The 19,577-nt window shown below is 36.5% G+C and overlaps 1 long non-coding RNA gene across 1 annotated transcript; it reads right to left on the bottom strand.

Moving 5' to 3' along the window:
* Nucleotides 1-10,623: 10,623 nt before the first annotated feature.
* LOC132520669 (uncharacterized) lies at nt 10,624-15,672 on the bottom strand. Its single transcript, XR_009540593.1, has 2 exons — nt 15,588-15,672; nt 10,624-11,102 (listed from the first exon to the last, which is right to left on the bottom strand). It is a non-coding gene; the product is annotated as an uncharacterized LOC132520669 (long non-coding RNA).
* Nucleotides 15,673-19,577: the final 3,905 nt, after the last annotated feature.

The following is a 19,577-nucleotide window of genomic DNA, read 5'->3' as shown; positions in this document are numbered from 1 at the left end:
CACTCATACCTCAGTGTGAATGAGCTTGAGCCTACAATAAGAAAACGTTCTTCTAATATTCTGTGTGTGTGTGTGTGTGTGTGTGTGTGTGTGTGTGTGTGTGTGACTATAACAATTACGGACACTGTGGGCCTCCAGTGCAGGGTAGAGATGAAAGGAATAACTCAGAAAAGAGTTTGGAGAGCCATAAGCTTGGATAAGGTCCCTAAATACTGGGTTGCAGAAAAGTAGGTGGGATTAGGGCACTGGATATGAAGTGGGAAGATGCCAAAAGTAATTGCTACCCGTTTGCAATTACTTCCAGAGCCCAGAGGCTGAGAAAAAAATCATCCTAAGAGCTGGCTACCTTTGGCACTGGAAACTTGCAATAGAGGTTTCATGAATAATTCACTTTGCCAAAGGAGAAGTCACCATGGTTTGTAGTTCACTTTCCTTCCATTAATTTAATCTATGACTTTCATTTTGTCTGTCTGTGAAAACAAAAGAGATACTAATATTTAGCTACGAGACAGGGAAGTGATTTATTAGGCAGCATTTATAAATCATTATATGTGACACACTAATAGTTTAGCGAAAGTCTTCTGAAAATAAGATTTTTACTGAGAACAGATTCGGGAGAAAAATAAGCATTCTATACATAGTCGACTGAGTTTTCTCTCTTCTACAGTTAAAATTTCATCTACCCAATTTTGATGCATGTACTGAAGTGCTAGAGAAGGCTCAAAATATAAAGTCCATCTGTCTAATGGAGGCTTGGCCTATCAATCAAATTTGTCATTACTTCATTAAGTTGTTGAGATGATCAGCCTTTTGGAAAATGAGGAAGGTGAGAATGCCATAACAAATTATGGTGAATTAGAGGGATTTGGGTTAATGAACCTATACCAGTAGAAATCCAAGATCCTGTTCCCTGGACTACCTTCAGTGTTGGTAGAAAGAAAATATGCTCTCAAAGGTGAAGCCTTCATCCCTTTGGCATCGTCCTGAGGCACCCGCCTTGATCATGATGATACTGTCTCAGGGCTCTGGCTATCAACGCCCTCATGAGTAATTACAAACTTGCATAACGGCAAAGTTGAAGGGCTTGGAGTCCTTTCCCTCTGAAAGCAGGACTCAGGCTATGAGTTTAGAGCTTGGTGATGTCAAGCTCGTTCTACCACATGGACACAGGCTATTTTTGGGCAAAGCCAACTCCAGTGTCTCACTCCCTACAATGGGAATAGGAGTTGAACTTGGTTGACCCTGGGTGGCCTGGACATCATGGCTTCTCCTGAGAAGTTATTCCAGGCAGTTCAGAAAACAAAGGAATGTTACCTGAAAAGGCCATGGTGCTGGATAGTCAAAATAAATCTAAAACCTCTCAAGAAAGGGATTTTCACTTCAGCCCAGGAGTGAAGGAGTGAAAATCCTTACTTCTTTTCCTATCCTTTTCTCCCTCTCACAGAAGAATGGAAGAGGGTGGTGAGATAAGTGAAATGGCAAAATTGGTCCTAAGCTTATGCATAATGTAAATCACATACTGATCTATTTAAAAATGTTTAGTTACTATTTTAGTTCTCTGGGAAAGTCCTATGTGTCCCTGCTAAGTCATTGTTTCTAGGACTGAGAGCATCTCAGAGGAAGGGAATTGCATACTTAACTGTGTATGTATAGCTCTCTGCCTGGGTCAGTATTTAATATGTAAATATGAACTATTTTATACGCAATGAGTGAAAGGAAAACTTAATTTCATTTAGGAACATTTTGCTTAAACACGTGATTATCAGATATTCATGCAAAGTAGGTGCTATTTTTTCAAAGAAGAAAGTGAGCTATCACTCAATTATTTTTCCTCCTTTCCTTTGGTGAGGTGGAAACGTTATCCTGCACTACTAACCCAGACCACTAACTCACCTTATTCCAGGGGCACATAGGCAGGCAGCCTTTTCCATTCCCATCTGCCACTGCCAGGGAAGGAAATTAGGCAGAATACTAGCTGTCCTTACAAATACATTCTGGAACTCCTGGCTTCTGTTTTCTTTAGTCCGTCCTCTTTCTCTTATCCCTGCTAAAGTAAGGGGGCTAAGGGCTGCAAAGATGACAAGGAAATCTTGAAGATAGGATGATAATGCAGGTTTCTCACTTTTCTTTATTTCTTATGTCATCTGTCTATTGAGGAAAGTAAAACAAAGTTAAGTTCCTATAGTTCTGAAGAACAGTGAAATAATGGTAAGGAACTTTTAAACTTTAATTTGTAACTGCTATTGAGTGACTCAAAGGATATCAGGAATGGCGTGATTATTTCCTAATTGTTTGGAGCCTAATGGATTTTAATTATGAATGAAAACATGCTCAGCAATTTTGTTGCACATATTGTCCTTGTGATGTAGTTAACTGTTATATTTAAAAATTATTGTATCAGTATGTCATTCAACAGACATGCCCTTATGTTGTGTCCTGGACAATGTGAAGCACGGACTGAAATTTGCTATAAAATAAAACATGGTTCTTACTCTTGATAAGCTTAAACTCTGACCCCAGAGAGAAGGCGTGACAAGATATCTGCCTCTTACAAACGTTAAAAGAAACATAGTTCTAGGAGTGCTACAGATGTTTTTAAAAAATTTACCTTCCAGTACCATAATCATGGAAAGCTCTTCAGAGTAGATAACATTTATTTTATTTTATTTTATTTTTTATTTTTTTAACATCTTTATTGGAGTATAATTGCTTTACAATGGTGTGTTAATTTCTGCTGTATAACAAAGTGAATCAGCTATACATATACATATATCCCCAAATCTCCTCCCTCTTACATCTCCCTCCCTCCCACCCTCCCTTTCCCCGCTCTAGGTGGTCACAAAGCACCGAGCTGATCTCCCTGTGCTATGTGGCTGCTTCCCACTAGCTAGCTATTTTACATTTGGTAGTGTATATATGTCCATGCCACTCTCTCACTTTGTCCCAGCTTACCCTTCCCCCTCCCCGTGTCCTCAGTTCTCAAGTCCATTCTCTACATCTGTATCTCTTGCCCCTAGGTTTTTCAGAACCCTTTTTTTTTTTTGATTCCATACATATGTGTTAGCATACGGTATTTGTTTTTCTCTTTCTGACTTGCTTCACTCTGTATGACAGACTCTAGGTCCATCCACCTCACTACAAATAACTCAATTTTGTTTCTTTTTATGGCTGAGTAATAATCAATTGTATATATGTGCCACATCTTCTTTATCCATTCATCTGTTGATGGACAGTTAGGTTGCTTCCATGTCCCGGCTATTGTAAATAGATCTGCAATTAACATTGTGGCACATGACTCTTTTTGAAGTATGGTTTTCTCAGGATATATGCCCAGTAGTGGGATTACTGGGTCATATGGTAGTTCTATTTTTAGTTTTTAAAGGAACCTTCATACTGTTCTCCATAGTGGCTGTGGAAGAGTGTTCCACACCTCTTCCCACCAACAGTGCAAGAGGGTTTCCTTTTCTCCACACCCTCTCCAGCATTTATTGTTTGTAGATTTTTTGATGATGGCCATTATGACTGGTGTGAGGTGATACCTCATTGTAGTTTTGATTTGCATTTCTCTATAGATTAGTGATGTTGAGTATCGTTTCATGTGTTTGTTGGCCATCTGTATACAGAGTAGATAGCATTTAATACTGAAATATAAAATAATACTTTGTCCACAATTTGCTTTGTGTATGCCTTTTCTCCTCAATTACATCATGATCTTCTTGTGGCTAGACACTGGATATTATACTTGTTTTTTTCTTTTTTTTAATTCCCTATTTTTATTCTCGTAGCAAGGATCAGATTCCTAGGAGGACCTTCATAAATAATTGTTTTTTTAATACTTGCTAAATGGTAAGACGAAAGTCAGAACAAATGCCAAAAATTCCCTCTACCTTTCAGCTAATGATTCCAACAGAGAGATTTTCGGTGGAAACCACGAGATGGTAGATCTTCCTACTGCTTGCTTCTGTACTGTCTGTTGGAAAAACTAGATTCTAATTCTCACTTTTCTACTGGTTTAATCCATGAAGTGGATCAGCCTTCAATTATCTCACTTAGAAATCAGCCCACTAGCATCTTGAAGATTTAATAAGTATCATTTCATGTCACAAAAGAGCTGTAAGCTTCTTGAGAAAGACATTATACAAATACAAGAGGCCGCTATGACTACCACAACTCGTGTGTGATGTTAAATTCCTTCTTGACGATACTGCAGAGATTTCTTTAGAAGCATGTCATTGCTTTAATTTTTTATTTCACTTTTATGTCTCATCTAGTTCATCTTTTTGAAGTCATTTTCCTCGTTTAAATAGTTTTGTATCATACCTTTTCTCTCAAACTGGTTTTATTTTGATGGATTTAGCTTCCCTGGAGGAAGCTGCATATGGAAAAAGCTAAGAACCATTGAGCTGCTAATAATAATTATCCTCTGCCCTTTCAGAGGCTCTTTTATCTGAGGATATCAAAGTATTTTTCAAGCCAGTATCTATAATTACCTCCATCATACAAAAAAATCACTGCCAGTGAGGCTGAATGACTTACAGAAGGTTGACAAAAGCAAAATGCAGAACCCAAATTCCCTTCTCCCTTTCTTCTTCCCTGTCTTCCAGACTCCAGGACCCCTTGGCTCTGAAGAGATTCGGAGAAAGGGGGAGCAAGTCTTCATGATCTGTTGCTCTAACATAGACCTAAAGATGGTGCCCTCTGATGGCTCATAGCCTGAGGATACATGAATACAAATGGCAAAACATCAATTAAGTAGGCAACCAGTGTCAGAGAGGTCACTTTGGGCTAGAAAGGCTTTGTCAAGTGGAATTTCAGTCAACCGACCCCAGTAAGTGGCCAGTTCTCCACATGGCCTTGCCTTTGCAGTTTTCTTTCTTGCCTAGAAAACTAGAGTTTATATTTCGTAAGGGGCAGGGCTCTACTTTTTCCTCAACAGGCCAAGATGAGCGCCAGCAAGATGAATTTTCTGGGTTCTCCTTAAGGGTTTCATTTAGGCCCACTGTTCACTGAGATTCAGAATCCTTTAGCAATTGACTATCCATGCTCGATAACATTCAGATTTCCTTTCTGGGTTCTGTTTACAGATAGAATGACATATCTCAAACTGACAAAGTTCTTCTAAGAATGGAAAAATGAATGATGTGAACAGGGTTTGGTGAGCCAGGCATTTCGATTAAACCTGGGATCTGTGAAGTGGCAGAAGGTCCAGGTCTGATTGATGGCAGAGAGAGCTCTAGGGCCTCCATACTAAATGATGAACCAGGGATCATAAAAGAAAGAATGTAACGAAGAGCTCAGCCATCGAGTTATTCCACAAATGGGGTAGGGCCTTTTACATGTGGAGAGAAGGGTCCTGACTGGTGTCTGATTATTGCTAATATGTCCCATAGAACCTACTTGGAATAATTGTTTACTGTTAATTTCATCAAGAGCGCTGAGACTCTTTATGCATATAATAAAGCTAATTTCTACATTTAATAGAGATGATTTTTTTAACTTAGTGAAATCAGAATCTTATTAAATTTTAGAAGTGAATATAACTTTTATAACTTTAGGTTCTCTTTCTGGGTTCTGTTTCGTGATTAAGATGCTCTTATTTCAATCCTCTTAGATTAGATTGAATTCATGATGCTCACTCTTTTTCTCTTAGGCATACTACGATTGTTTTCCAAATATAGCATTTTCACAACAAGCTGTTTCCTACATTCATTTTCATATTTGCTCTCAGCTCTTTAAAGAGCACTAACGGCTGTATCTTCCTGATCAACAAGGAATTGATGATACTTGATTTGAGGGAAATAAAGGCTATTATTTATGAAGCATTTCCTATATAGCTGGTCTTGGGTTAAGCTTCACGCACTGTGTCATTTCATCCCTAAAACAACGATAGACGTTAGTCACTGGTGTTATTTGCATCTTATAGATGAGGAAACAGAGGCTTAAAAAGTTGAAATCATTTGATTGATGCCACACAGCTAGTAAATGACACAGCTGTCATTAAAACCCAGGTCCTACAGACTCCAAACCCACTCTCTTGACGGCAATTTTAACCTGTTTCATAACTGATTTTTAAATTTCTAGTCCTATGACCTTCCCTGTGTCTAGCTAAGCCATCGAAAACCATGCGCCATTTGACTATCTGCTCAAACATCTTCGGCCAGCATGTTGGCATATATGTATTTACATATTCGATCAAACTGGAAACACCAAAGATTGCTAACCCTACACCTCACGCCTTAATCGGGCCCCTAAAGATGCTCTGCGTAAGTGTTTCAACCTTAATGACTATAATGTCCTCTCAAAAAGAGATGACCTTACTAAGGGTCATTTCTTGGTAAATAAAACTCTGCTGCTGTTGACTTTTGATTCATCATCACACTGATATTTAGTGTCAGTCCAGCGTGCTGGATGAGGCAGCAGTCTTGATCTCTTATAAAGGGAGACAGGTGGCTGGTCACAGTGGACACATTCCCTTTGGCAGAGGTGGGGAACCGCAACTAGTATTTAGCATTTTAATTGAAGTTGGCATTTGCAGAACCACTTTTCTTTTTAATATTCTTTTCAAAGGAGAGGAAACCAAAATAGAAAGTATTATAACTTCTTCCTGTGTCATGTATGTTTCGCTCCTTCACAAGAGGAGACTTCCCTCTTCTTTGACTCAAATATAGCATTCTTGTGGCCCAGGCTGATACTCAGTCGTCAAAACCAATGCAAGCAGGTGTTTGGCATATCAAGGAGAGTAAAGGTTTTTGTCAACTTTTTAAACAACTTCGCCCACAATCACCAACGCTCTCCAAATAGAATCTGCTGACTTCAATGGCAGGGTCAGTATTACAGAGTGACTCACTGCTGGAGAGAGCGAACAAGCTCAACAAAGGCTACTTGTAGATGTAAATGCTGTTTCCTCATTGCTAGTGAAAGCTACATTTTGCACAAAATAGAACTCAAGAGCCTGTGGGTGGGGGGTCCCTGCGTCTCAGATATCCTTGGGCCTCAAAAAATACACACACCCTCGAACAACTGTTTCCCTCCCCTTCCTCTCCCAACTCCTAGAGTGCACCAGATGCATTCAGTTCCTCCGTAAAAAATACTCCTGAACTCGATCCAGTCCAGCCCTAACCCACGCCACTTCCCAGAAGCTAGGCTTGCCAAGGTCTCCAGTAACACACTCACTGCCAAAACGAAATGGCAATTCTCCATCTTGATGCTCCTTGACCTATGTACAGAATTCGACACTGCTGATAACCAATTACACAACTCTCTCTCCTTGGCTTCTGAGCCTCTTTCCTCATTTAGTCTGACACTCACCTCATCTGCTTTAGAAACCCTTCACCCCCTTTCCCCTAGCTTCCACTGTCCATGGGGTAACCCCCATTGCTTGGCAAGTTAGCTATTTCATCTCAGTTGCCTCACTGATGGCAGAGGCCATGCTCTATTCATGTTGGAACCCCAGTGCCCAGACAGTGCTTGCAAAATAACATGAGCACAAAAATGTTTGCTGAATGAATGCGCATATACAAGAAATCAATTTCTGTACTCACCTCTGTCCTGCACATTGTATCTGGCTGTAAGACAAGTTCCATGACCAATTCATATTAAACAGAAATTTATCAGCCGCCTTTAACTTTCCCCATATCCAATATCCATGTGTCGGTAAAGAACACTGATAAATAAGAAAGCTCCCAAATAAAACTCCTCACTGACTCTTGGTTGTTTTTCCATTTCTATTTCCAGTCCCTCATTAAATCTGCTTTCTCAGTCGTGACATTTTCTGAATCTGATTTGCTTTCTTTTCAACTCTTCCGAAGGATTTTTTTACAGAATAAACAAAAAAGTACTCTGTGTTCAATTGGCATTTTGTATAGTAACTACTTGCTCTAATGTATTACAAAGAGCAGCCAATTAATACTTGTTGAGTGATGGCCACACGAACAACTGTATCATGTATGCTGTTTCTCAGTTTGATCATTAATATATTCCAGATACACGAATTAGTGGTTCCCTTGTCTGTTTATTTTGGTCATTTTAATGACCAAATCATATTTTCTCAAGTGATATAGTCCAGGTAAAACAATTTGTTATTTCAGTGAAAAATAAGAATTTGACTCTGTCACCTGTTAAGTTTGTTCTATGGTTTATATGTAATCCTTCAACTCCTGTTCGTTTAACCACAGACTCAGGTCCCCAGAATCCCAAGTTACAATATTTCTTTCCTATAAGTCGTCAGTTCTTCTGCCGAAGTTATCTTTTTCACCTGTTGTTTTGTATATGCCAGACTTTTCTGAGGCCATACAATTTTTAAAATTTGTCGTATAAATCATGTGTAACATCCTCTTGTTCAATTGCAAAGTATTTCATCCTGTTTTTAAAATGCCGTACTAGTCCTTTTTCTCTCTTCTTGTAGACCCTCTGATTGAACCACATTATGTCTGCTCACTACCCACTTCCTTTGATCTTTTTACTTTATATCTTCTTTCATTTGGAAGGATGGATAGATAAAGATAGATACATAGATAGATAGATAGATAGATAAACAAATCCACTGCTTACAGACATTAAAGAACTGTTCAATATAATCTTTTAGCACCAAGAACTTACTTCTTAATAACAGATATTGTCTTTTTATCCCCTCTTGATAAGCACATCTCTTCCACATTTGTAATGAATCAAAGGCATTTATATTTGAACATCGTTGTAAGTGTGGTTTACAAAGCTATCTCTCCTTTTATGTATTTCTCTGTTTTATTGTCATCAGTTTTTGATTGTAAACTCCTAAAAGGAAGAACTGATATTTATTAAACATATTCTAAACAGTTTTCAACAGAGTAATATGAGGATATAGGCAAGTAAAATATTATTTATGTCTATTAATCAATTATCATGTATGTATCTGAAATTCTGTAGGTATCTGAAACTCTAGAAATCGATTAATTCTTTCATCTTTCACCCGTATATACATTCAGCTTTGCTAGAGGGAATATGTAATGAAAATGGACCCCTTCCATTATTCAGTGGATCTTGTTAGATCAATAGTATTTCCCATTTAGTAAAATGTGATGTCTCATGATTTTTCATAGCAATCTGTATAATTGGAAGGGATTCACTTTGATTAACATAGAAGAGTGCTAATTCATATAAGGCATCATAATGAGATATAAGAGAAGCCTGTATTGATATTTCTAACCCATCTGAGTTTCCAAAACAAATAATTTTAGGAAACTAAAGAGAATACCTTTTCAATCTTCCTGTTGAGATATAAGAGAAGCCTGTGTTGATATTTCTAACCCATCTGAGTTTCCAAAATAAATAATTTTAGGAAACTAAAGAGAACACCTTTTCAATTTTCCTGTTGCTTATCATTTCTTCTATTTGATTTTTTTAGTTACAAACCATGCACATTCCAAATTTCTTTCTCTGTGTATCATAGCTTCATTCTTTTGCCTGACATTTTAAATCTTCAGTGAAATATAAATGAGCAACAGCTTCAGGATAACCACAAATTCCCCTTTTGTTTTGCTTTGTCTAACTGTTCTTCTTGAATGCCCAAAGGACTTTCTCTTCCTGCTTGGCGCAGTCCGAAATTAGTTTGAATCACATTATTCTTACATCCAGGGTACCTGCATTATGATTCCAAGGGTAATTTGTGTCCTTTAACCATAGAGTGCTTATCATCAATGCTTCAAGGGACTACAATCTGGCCTTGATCTTGTTCATCTAGGCTGCTCAGGGGTAGAGCTATTCACTGGCAAAATATTGGTTTCATTCCTATGACAACTCAGAAATCTAGTGATTTCTAACAGTGTTCTTTTAAATCACATTTACAAGACAGTGCTGATACAAAAGTGTACATCCATTTTTTCTCCATTAAGTTCAAAACAAGCAATTCTTTTTACCATCTCTCCTTGAACTTCAGTTCTGACCTAAATATTCAGCCCTTGAACGTCAGCTAAAAATCTTGTTCTGCCTCTGTGTTAGTGGGGATTTTTTAAAGTGTGTGTATGTGTGTGTGTGTTTCCTTTTCAATATCTCATTAAAAGATTAAGACATGCTATTATTAGTTGAAATAAATGGGTAAACTTTACCTTGCTTATTGCTCATTTATTCACGCTGTTATCTTCTCCCGGTTAGATTACCCTAATGGCAGATCACTTGGTCTGCCAAAAAGACTGATTATAAACCTTTGTTTTGTGCAAAATTCCCACTGTCCACAGGGTGTGGTGCAGAGACTACTCAGCCATTCCTGAGCTGTCATAACATTAGGATACTTTTTGTGAATAAACAGATCTACTTTAAGAAATTATTTGTGATCCCCAAGTTGGGTTTTGTACCCAACTATTTCTCATGTTTGTTTCTGGGCACTAACCTGGTGACTACCCTCTCAGTTCAAAGTCATTGTCACACATACACTGAAGATAGTTAACATTCTCCTAAATTCTTTGAAATTCCTGATTAATAGTATCTTGCCTTGAGTTAAATTTGTGTCAACCTCAAACAACCAATTACAATGTGGAAAAAGTTGTCAAAACATTAATTTCACATCAAGAGTGAAAAAATACATTTTGATGAATTCTACCTTTTATAGGCTAAATTCAGTCAAAACAGTTTCTATGTGACAACAATGGCTCAAAAATGGAGAGATTTTAATCCAGAATGTGTAATTGACCACATTACTGTCACATAAGCATTGAGGTGGGGGGGTTTCTCAAGACACCAGTTATAGTTCTTACTGCCTTATCAAAGAGCCCGGAAGACTTGAGCTCTAGATCCAGCCTTGATGATCTCTAAGTAGATGGATGACACAGGCAAGTCAGCTAACCTCTTTGTGCCTCAGTTTTCTTTTTGTAAGGTTGGAGGTTGGGACCAGGACAGCAACTCTCAGGTCCATCTGGCATAACTCGGGTCAGAACATGGCATTCCAGTCCTGGAACCAGCTACAGCAGGGTTGAAACTCCAGTCTACACCTTCTACCAGGAGCCCTTGGAGCCAGAGGAGTGAGTGGCACAAAAATGTTAGCCTTCAGTTGTGCCAGGAGAAATAGAGAGGTTGAGCACTCCTGGAGCAGATCATCTCCAAGATATCTGCGAGGATATAAATTCTTCCACCTAAAGTGAATCAGTGGAATACAAAAAAATTAATCATATTTTAAGAGAGTGGGATTCTGAAAATTCAACCTGGGGCTATGCTGTATATAAAATAATACAGCTTTAATCAACAAGGACCTACTCTATAGCACAGGGAACTCTACTCAATACTCGGTAATAACCTATATGGGAAAAGAATCTGGAAAAGGAATAGATATATGTATATGCATAACTAAATCACTTTGCTGTACACCTGAAACTACCACAACATTGTAAATCAACTCTACTCCAATATAAAATAAAAATTAAAAATAATAATAATACAGCTTTAAAGGGATTAGGTTATGGAACTCTGTGAATAAAATGTGTAAGAAATATTGCCACATTGACCACTTTCCCTCAAAGGCAGTAAAATTGTAGAATATCAAGGCTGTTCTACTTTTGCAGAACATAGCCACTGACTAGTGAAGCAGCACCCATTTTTGCAAAGGAGGCAGACGTGTTTTCCAACAATTAAGATGAATGTGCTTAAAGAAGATGTACATATATTTAATGGAATATTACTCAGCCGTGAAAAAGAATGAATGCCATTTGCAGCAACATGGATGGACCTAGAGACGATCATACTAAGTGAAGTAAGTCAGACAGAGAAAGACAAATATATAATATCACTTTTATGTGGAATCTAGAAAAATGATACAGATGAACTTATTTACAAAACAGAAACAGACTCACAGATTTTGAAAACAAACTTATGGTTACCAAAGGGGGAAAGCGGTGGGGGAGGGATAAATTGGGAGATTGGAGTTAACATATACACACTACTATATATAAAATAGATAGTCAACAAGGACTTACTGTATAGCACAGGGAGCTCTATTCAATATTCTGTAATAACCTATATGGGAAAATAATCTGAAAAAGAATAGATATATGTATAACTGAGTCACTTTGCTGTACACCTGAAACTACCAGAACATTGTAAATCAACTATACTCCAATATAAAATAAAAATTTTAAAAATAAAATAAAGTAAATTGCATGTGCTGTGTGAGGTCAAGATTATCTGCGTAGGGGCTGGGGGATCACCTGAGAAGGATATTGAAGCATGGGTAGGAGTCCATTAAGAAAAGAAATGTGGCTTGGGTCATCCAGGAAAAAGCAATAGATTGCACAAAGAATCTGTTGTGTTTGAGAAAAGATGAGAAGTTTCTTGAATCTGGAGAATTAGAAGAATGGGAAACCCTCAAAAAAACACTAAAGATATGGGCAGAAAGTAGGTTCCTATGGGATAAAAGGAAATGGACTCCTTGATGATGTTTGTTTTTATGGTATTTATTTTTTAGCTTCACTTATTTTCTTTTTTTATGACTACAGCTGCCTGCTAAGAGAGAGGAGCAAATCAAATGGAGGGTCATTTGGTCTGTGCCTTGATGGGGTTTATTGAACAAGCCTGATGGGTTTAACGTACATGAGGCTGGGAGAGGGTTAGCTGAAGTAGCTAAAAAGTGAACGGAGAACAATTTGGAGTTCTTAGATAAGGAGATCAGGAACAGAGCAATGACGGGAGAACTCAACAATATAAAGAAAAGCAGTGGCTTCCCTGGTGGTGCAGTGGTTGAGAGTCCGCCTGCCGATGCAGGGGACACGGGTTCGTGCCCCGGTCCGGGAAGATCCCACATGCCGCGGAGCGGCTGGGCCCGTGAGCCATGGCCGCTGAGCCTGCGCATCCGGAGCCTGTGCTCCGCAACGGGAGAGGCCACAGCAGTGAGAGGCCCGCATACCACAAAAAAAAGAAAAGAAAAAAAAAGTGGAGGAAAAAAATGTTCATAAATACGTTAGTAAATATTCACAGCATAAGGGAAAATGAGGGATATTTTAAGAACGATTAACTCTTTGCTCCATTTGAAGTTATTTGTATTGCTAATGTTTAATTCACTCTTCAGCCTCTTCCCAATATCTCCAAGTTCATTGAACTTGTATTTATGTGAGTAGGTATTTTAATGTTTGTGAAAATCAAGGGGTGGGCTGGGTTAGTTATATATGACACATGAAGGAGGCAGGGCCCAGAGGCGGAAGTGACTGGAGAATTTAATTTCCACAGGCATGTGGAAAGGTCTTGGGGAGGGTTTTGGTTAACAAGTCATGGAATTGGGGGGAGAGGAAGAGTTTTTGCTCATTTTATCTGGAAGTCAAGTGCAAGGGTGGAGGTGGCAGAGGCCGACCTAATCTGACCTCTGCTTATAGTAGGGTTTTCAGTGAGAGAGTGGCATGACCAAATTCACTGTTAGATAATATAGCAGTACAAGAATGAACAGGGACCAAAAAAAAAAAAAAAAAAAAAAGAATGAACAGGGACGATGAAATTGGAGGCAGTGGGATAGTACCTCAAGAGGCAGTGCTGCCGCTGAAGCAATAGTAAGTAGCATTTGAAACAAAGGTAGGTGTCAGTAAGCACACCAATATATCTAGCTGGATAGATCAGGGGAATGGTACTTACAGTAGGGAATGCAGAGGGGCAGGGGGTGTGGGGAAGAGTGATGAATTTGATTTAGATTAGAGGCTTTAGACTTTGAAGTGGCTATGATAGAGTTAAGCACAGGTGCCCATTAGGAGATTATGTGTACACCTGGAGAGACTTTGTGTTCAATAGTACTTGATTTCACTTTTATCTTACCCAGAATGGGGGTACTGGAGGTATTAATAGGTTTTGGTTAGCCTCCCAAGGTGAGGACATCTGTTTACCTCGTACCCTTTTCCCTCTTATTGAGTTATGCAGTTCTTTCCCTCTTTCCTTCCTTCTTTCCTCCTTTCTTCCCTCCCCTTCTCTCTCCTACTTCACTCCCTATTCTCTTTCAGCAAACAGTTAATTGAAGAAAACAAAAACTCTGTTGTTTGCAATTTTTTCTAAATCCTTTATAAAAATTATTTTATACATTAATTTCATATGAAATGGTGAAAGCATCTTCTCACATCTAAATTAAATGAGTTGTCACAGTTTTGATATGGTGACATCTGTTGTTACTTCAAGTTCTTAGGTTTTATTGTTATTATTAAAAGAAAATCGCTCCTGTCATATTTTATAAACATCGTATTTCTTGTATTCTTTCTGTCTTAAGGGAAAAATTATTCTTAAAGCTATTCCTCTATCGTTATCTATTAACATTAATTTAATTCTCTAAAACTGTCTTCTCTTTTTCCCATTATTCTTTCTATCTGCTCTTCTTATATGAATTTACACTTTCCCAGGTCTTCTGATTTGAACTCCCCAAATGTAAATGGATGATTAGATCACATCACCAAGCATTTGTGAAGTTTTACTTACTTTTTTGGCTCTGTTATAGTCATTTCATGGTTGTTATATAAGCACTTCATTAGAATCATTTAAAATTCAATTTATTAAGCCAGCCATTTTTTCATAGTTAGAGCAAAATAGAAAGGCATATTAGAATCATTGTCAGAAGGAGTTGAAATATACAACATAATCATTGTTTCTTCTTTAAATTACAAAAGAATAAGGACCTTATTAACTTGTTTTATTAGAATTTTTATTGAAAACACTTGAATTAGTAAAAGCCATTAAAAATCATTTAAAATTATCTTTTTAAGGAGATAAATTTAAGGAGAATTGTAAAGACATTATTTTGGACCTATGACATATACTTAATGGTAAGATAATAAACACGTGATAATTATAAAAAGTGTAATGCTTGTAAAACATTAATTTCTAATGAAAGGTGCTAAAATGCTTACAGAAATTGGTGACAGCAATGAGGATTGAATTGTATTAAGTAAAAATAAGATATACTACCATTTCACTAATGATTAAATACTTATGGGTGTTACTGTTATCTCCACAGAAAGTTGACTCTTAAACATCATACTTCAATTTTTTTTTCAGAAAATTTGTTCGTATAGATGCATTCCAAATATTTCTATTGCTAACAACTTATATTGATTTCTTAAAATCTAAGAGGACCTAGGACCTATTATAATACTTTTATCTCTTCAAATCTCTAATTAAAATGTTCATTATTTAGTTCATACAAAAATAAGACAAAAGACAATTGAGATTAATTATCATCATGTAGATTTTGAGATACATTTATTCTGAAAAAAATTACATTTGAAAATGGTAGTCACTATTTTGAAGTTTTCAAATTATACCTTAAAATATCTAAATTTAAGTATCATTTGTTTGCATTATATATTTCTTCTGTAGAATTTAAGGTATTTTATTATATACATAATATAAATCAGCAAATACTTATTGAGTCAATAGATACTCACACAATACTCAGAAATAAATTAATGGAAGTTAAAAGGATCCTCAAGAGATTTTCCCAAAGTTTCACACGAAGCCAGTAGTAGAACCGAGAAAAAGAATATATGCAGTATTCCAGTGTAGCGATCACACTATACTTCTAGGACCATACTATTTCAAAAGTTTTATCATATATGTATAAAGATATCCCAAATTCCCTCCTTTGGGGAGAGAATCCTCACCATTTGTTTAGTGGTGAACAAATTCTTCAGAATGCAGGCTAAGGTCTTACAGCTAGTACCTCTCCCGTAAACCTTTCATGATAAGGTCACTGCCATTCAAGCTCACCCTTCTTTCTCCTTTCTATATTTTTATGTGTCACTCAGCGCCCTTTCTCTGGCTTGGAAAGCCATCAAGAACTTTTGTTAGGAGACAGTCGCCAGTTCTGTGTAATGAACCAGTCAGCAGGATTCTTGGGGGCCATGAGTATAAGCCTGTCTGTGCCCTTTTTCTCAGACTAAGAATGCCATTACCTCAAAAGCTAACCATTGGGAAATAGTCTTAACTTTTGACTGGAATTTATACAGCCTCAGAGCCTACCCTTATTCCTGGCTATGCAGACATTCTGTTTTAACTCTGTAAGTCTATTTTTTATTATGTCTTTTTTTCATTTTTATTTTATATTGGAGTATAGTTGATTAACAAGGTTGTGTTAGTTTCAGGTATACAGCAAAGTGATTCAGTTATATGTATACATATATCTATTCTTTTTCAGGTTCTTTTCCCATTTAGGTTATTACAGAGTACTGAGCAGAGTTCCCTGTGCTATATACAGTAGGTCCTTGTTGGTTAGCTGTTTTATCTATGTCTATTGATACTGATAATAGATTTATCAATACAAGAGAAATCACTGAAAACTCCTTCTTTTCACTTTTGTATTATGTTACCCAGAATGTGGGTACTGGGGTTATTAAAATGTTTTGGTTAGGCTCCCAAGCAGAGGACATGAATTCACAGAGCCTTCAAACACCTCTGTTGTTTCATTTCTCCCCTGTCTCCCTCCCTCAGGATATTATCATATTTGGCAAGATGGGGTTCAGTTCCACTTAAAATGATGGAATTCAACAGTCAGCCCATCTAATGCTTGGAATCTATACAGTCTTAGAAGCATAGTTAAGTTTAATCAGATATTAGGCCATAAAATTAATAGTTTTACATTCGGAACTAAAACAGATTTGTGAGCTTCATTTGACATTTTAAGAGTGAGTTAAAATAAATATGTAGTAGAACACCAGGCCCGTTAAACCAAAATATTTAGTGGTCATATTTTATGTTTTATGGTTTTACAATGTTACAAATTGTTATGTTATACATCAATTTTAGTATATTTGCATATTGTATACAATATGATAGGAAACAAAGTAAAGAAAGCAGTGTGGGTATTTGGAATACAGGAAGAAGTGATTATGCCACAAAGTTTACTGCTAATATATTAAAGAAAATGCACATGACATATGCAGTTCACGCTGTGGTACATCTTTCTGGAGCTCAATCATCCTTCAAAACATAATAGGAAATTTCACATTTTGTACATCAACTTTTCAACAAACAGAATATGCATGTATTCAAGTGGTAACTTGATTTTTTCCTACATAAATAATTGTAAATTTTTAACTTCAGACTCTAGGAATTGATTCTTTAACCCATTGCTTAGCTTTTTCTTTGACTGTCGTACATATATGGGAGGGGATTTCTCTATTTGGGCTTCCCTGGTGGCACAGCGGTTAGGAATCCGCCTGCCAATGCAGGGGACGTGGGTTCGAGCCCTGATCCAGGAGGATCCCACGTACCGCGGAGCAACTGAGCCCATGCACCACGAGAAGAGAAGCCACCACAGTAAGAAGCCCGCACACTGCAGCGAAGACCCAACGCAGCCAAAAATAAAATAAATAAATTTATTTAAAAAAAAATAAACTTCCCCTTCCTCAGTTTTTCCATTCCCAGTTCTACCTTCAAATACAATGTTTTGCTTCCCTTTGACAGTCTCACATGTTTTAGGAAAAAGAACTGTAAATTTCTGAGGCAAAATAGTCCCAAAACTAGATCATTAAACTCCTAAAAGTTTCTTCTTGCCAATTTTGATAAATAAATGAAAATGTGAAGCTAGTTTGTTCTTAACAGTTTTTAGTACAATTCTCAATTCCATGAGTCAGTATGTGGCATTCATTCAAACCTCACCAGTCATGGCTTTCTATAGAGGAAAGGGAAATAGTGTTTTCAATTATCCATCAAAATATTAGGCATCCATATCACTGCTTTTCTCCTCAAATATGGTGGAACTCTCAACAGAAACTTCCCTTTCTACACCTTTACAATTTTCTGGAGCAACACAGACTCTACCTTACATTTTTCTGCATTCTTTGGAGATTTTTTGGTTTATTTTATATTTTATTGTAATTTTGTATAGAATTACCATCTGGGGATCCACAATCCTATCAAGCATGACTAAGAAACAGATTAGGAAAGAGATAAAGAAGTATATTTTCACTTTTATGACAGAAAATTTTGGTTTTCCCAACATACAAAGAGGCAGAGTATGGGATTTATAATTCTCTATTTTATACTAACTATAGAAGGGACACTAATCTTTACTGAGCACTGACCTTGACCTTGTACCAATAGATACTTACATAGCCTTTATTTAATTTAATTCTAACTCTGCAAATATTGAATAGAGGGGGAAATGTTGCCATTTTAATAAATTTCTTCTACTTTACCATTTTAATGATTTCCTTCCATTGTTTTTCTATGAATGATTGTATAATTCTTATGTAGTTCCAATAACTTAGTAATTATATATGTTAACTTTTTTTGGTTTACTCAGCCTAGTAAGTACAACCTACTTCTACATTATTATATTATTGGCATATACATTTAATAACTAAATAATAACCAAATAATCCCTTGGTGTAGAGTGGATATATAATACCATAATTAACTGTTTCTCATATTTTAAATTTCTACTATTGTAGATATTTCTAGAATAAAAATCTTTGTCATAAAATTTCTTTGTTGTTGTTGTTTGTGTTTAGGATTTTTCCTTAGCATAAATTGTCAACATGAAATAAATGGGAAATGGGGCAGTACAAATGCTAATAAAATAAAAACAGTGATTAAGTTGTACATTTGCATTATAACTTAACAAAAACAATCCTAGAAATAATACTAGTAAAACTATTACTCCGTTACTCTCATACAGTGCTGGTAATATCTTGAAATGGTACAACTCTTTGGAAAAATCTGATGTATAACGTTTTATATCCAATGACCGAACAACACATTTCTGGGAATCTCCCCAAGTAAAATAGTGCAAAAAAGAGAACTGTATCTAGCACAAAAATGATCATTACAACTTTGTTAATTTATTTATTTGTTCTAATCTTATAAGTGAAAATTAGTCTTTTATTACTATAAGAACCATACATATTCATGGTAAACAATTTAAACAATATGTAAGAACAAAACATACCCACCCCCTGTTCCGTTCCCTAGAGGCAACTGCTCCCAACAACTCCTTTCCAACCTTCCAAAATTTTTCTATTCAAATGCATGTGAACACATATTTCTTTTAGCAAAAGTTTACACCAGACAAATTGTTCTTCAATTTGCTATTTTCACACTGTGATATCTTAGACATCTTTCCATTTCAGTACATACAGACCCAACTCACTCTTTTGAATAGCTAAATAGTTTTCCTTTGCATGGCTGAACCATAATTTATGTATCCAGTACTCATTTTGAGTTGTATGTATTTTTCTCTTAGAAAGAATGTTTCAAAGAACATCCTTGTACATAAATCTTTCCACACTTACAAGAGTAATTATAGGATATTCTTAGCTAAACATGGCTAAATAGAGGGCATATGCATTTTAAATTTAGGTAGAATTTTCCCAATTGTCTTCCAAAATCAATCTACATTCCCACCAACAGTGTTTGACAATGCCTGTTTCCTCACATCTTTTACAACACTGTGTATTCTCAAACTTTTAAACTGTTGATAATATAATAACCTTGTTTAATCCACAAACATTTGTGCTCATTAATGTACCTGAAGACAATTCAGTAGAAGACACACCCCGAGTTACAAAGACATAAGCAATATAACAGGAGACAAAATATATGTCATGAAATCACACAGTCAAAACTTGCATCTTGAAGAGTTATTAGAAGTG

The sequence above is a fragment of the Lagenorhynchus albirostris genome, chromosome 5, assembly GCF_949774975.1.
Source record: "Lagenorhynchus albirostris chromosome 5, mLagAlb1.1, whole genome shotgun sequence".
Lineage (NCBI taxonomy): Eukaryota > Metazoa > Chordata > Mammalia > Artiodactyla > Delphinidae > Lagenorhynchus > Lagenorhynchus albirostris.
Note: the sequence above shows the minus strand (reverse complement) of the source record. Positions and strands in the feature narration are given on the sequence as shown.